The sequence below is a fragment of the Desmodus rotundus genome, chromosome 8, assembly GCF_022682495.2.
Source record: "Desmodus rotundus isolate HL8 chromosome 8, HLdesRot8A.1, whole genome shotgun sequence".
NCBI lineage: Eukaryota > Metazoa > Chordata > Mammalia > Chiroptera > Phyllostomidae > Desmodus > Desmodus rotundus.
In genome coordinates, this window is record NC_071394.1 from 27,956,731 (window position 1) to 27,959,601 (window position 2,871).

The 2,871-nt window shown below is 33.5% G+C and overlaps 1 pseudogene; it reads left to right on the top strand.

Annotated features, from left to right (window-relative positions):
• Positions 1 to 1,143: 1,143 nt before the first annotated feature.
• Positions 1,144 to 1,725, top strand: LOC112315416 (transmembrane protein 126A pseudogene; annotated as a pseudogene).
• The last annotated feature ends 1,146 nt before the right edge of the window (positions 1,726 to 2,871 follow it).

The following is a 2,871-nucleotide window of genomic DNA, read 5'->3' on the forward strand; positions in this document are numbered from 1 at the left end:
CTCTCCCTGTATGTCCATCAAGATTTGCTTTATATATTTAGGTGCTCCTATGTTGAATTTATAAATGTTTATAAGGGTTATGACCCCTTTATTATTATGTAGTGTCCTTCTTTGTCTCTTATTATAGCTTTTGTTTTAAAGTCTATTTTGTCTCACATAAATAGCCACAGAATTGATTTTATTTAAACTTATATCATCCCACAATGCTTTATCACTTTTGTATATAAAATGTGCACAATTTTTCCATATTATTTTGAAAGCCTACCATGTCATGTTATTTTAATTTCCTGATGTTAGAATTATTTGAGGACCTTTCCTTAACATTAGCATTAATTAATGGTCTTGATTTTTTAAAAACTTAGCATTTCACCAAAAATGTTTAACACATTAACTTTGTAAATGTCAAGTGTATGTGTGATCCAATCATCAAATTTAGGGTAATTTCATGTGAGAGCATCTTCCATTGTCAATACATCATTGTAAACATAGCACAAACATCAGAAAATCATGAGAAAACATTTATCTAATATACCTCTGCCAAATTAAATTTAAATTTTTTTTCAGTAGCAAAGAAATAATTTATAAAATTTCATTCTGAGGCCGGCATATGGTGATAAGTCTGAACTTATGAGGTCCCGTAGGGTTTATTTTAGATTAAAATGTTTAATTTTTTAATTCACCCTCACAGTAATATAATTTAAAACAACATTTGAGGCTTACTCTGGTCTGAAAGGTCAAGGATACGATAATCCTATAACCTGAAGAGTACAGTAATATTTACCAGGTTTTTTTTTTACTTTCTATATGAAAGGTAAACACAAAATATCTTTATTATATTTGAAATTGCCATATTTAGTAAAGGAATATAATCAAGAAGCCAGTGCTAACTATAAGCTTTCCATACAATTATAATGATTTAGTTTATTATTTTAAAAATTTTAGCAAATACCTTTGGGGGTAAAAACAAACATCATAATATTCTTTTATTTAGCATGCGACCAAAAAAAATTACCTTTTCTCTAACTTCCAATAAAATGGAGTCCAGGAGCCAGGGCTGGGCCAGGGTGAGCTGAGCGACGGCTGCAGGTTGCAGTGAGCCTTGGCGGACGCGCCCACTGCCGGGAGGAGGACGCAAGACCCAAGATGAAAAATCATGAGCCAAATGATACTGCCAAGGAAAAACACATTTTTGATATCATAGCCAGAAAAATTGACCAACTTTTAGAAACAGAAAGGAAGCCACCTGAACATGGACTAACATATATTGTACTTACCGCAGCTCTCTGTGGCCTAATAGCCTTTTTCATCGCGTCTTAAACGAGATACAGGTTCGTGTAGCTGCTGGTGTAACGATGCAGAGATCCCATTTTTGACAAGAGATGTATCTTACAAGGGTTCATAAGTTTACCATCAAATACTGGTAATTTAAACTGCGAAGCCTGTGCCATAACATGGGGTGGATTGGTTGAACTTGTTTTGGGGGGTCTGAGCCCGGTTTTCTTGGCTATCCCTGTGAATGGTGGCCTAGCAGCCAGGTATGCCTCAGCCCTGTTACCAGGAAAAGAAAACATCTTAACCTCCTAGATCAGAATTTCTAAGTGGGTCTTTAGAAAGATGTTATTTCCCATTTTGCTCTAGACTGGGTTTGCAGTATACCTTGGTTCTAGAAAATATAAACTACTTATAAAGTCCCTTATTACCTAACCTGGCCTAGAAATTCAGTGATTATTAAGCAAATCTGTACATAAAAACAAAACTGTAAAAATAATATATATGTACGTATATGGAGTCCAAACCTTGAGGTGTCTCTCACCTATCTGAATGTTTCAAAGCTATTATATTTTCTTAGATTGACAGCTTTTATGAAGAACTATGTTGTGTTTTTCCTCTACCCTTCTACATTTCAATTACATACAATTTTTGCTAGACTTTTCCTGACAAATAATTTCATTTAGTATCTTCAAGTATAAAGACTTTCATTTCAAAGTTTTGTTAATATTTTCATGCTACACTAAAATTGAAGGAAATCATTTTATCATCAAAAAGGAATTCTGGAAATAATTGTTTTGTTGGGTTTGCCAACTTTTCTTCATATTATTTGCTCTTACATCTCCTGCCTGCCATATCCTTTAGTTTTAGTGTATTTTAAATTCTTTCAAAATGGTGGAATAAAAAAAGAAATGCATGTAAACATTAAATTTTTAAGTATCCATCTCCTTAATCCAATGAAGTAAACTTTTGTCAAGGGATTTTATCTTAATAGTATTTTGTGTAAAAAAAGAAAAAAGTAGGCGAACAATACTATCTGACACCTTTCAGGTATACTTTGAACGGTGTAGGTTTGTGTCGGTTATTGACCACTTAATTTAGAGAACCCCTACCCGTATCAGTAAAAACCAGTCCAACTATATGGTAACTTTAACATCAAAAACATATCACACGAATAGCTATCATCAGTTATCGATGGGAAAGAGATTGCACAGAGAGAAGATATCTTCATTGGAGGGTTGTATTTAATGAAAAGAAAATTAAAATTCTAAATGTAAGTCAATAGTAAACCCAAAGCCATTCCTTTCAAGGCTAGTTTGACATTATGTTTCGTACTTTCTGAATCCTTTCATCATTATAAGAGTTATTCTTTTCTGGTTCAAATCCTGCTTTCCTCCTTTTTAAAGTTATTCCTGAACACATTAGCCTAGATGAGCTAATTTCAGATGGCTTATTTACCTGCTCCTAGATTTATATGCCACCTGCTTTTGCTTTTTCTACAGATGCAAAGTCAACCTCTGGGGCAAAATTCCACCTTTCTCTTTCTGCCACACAAGTGGTAAATAACATTACCCAATAAATTTCAGCATTTCCCCCCAAATG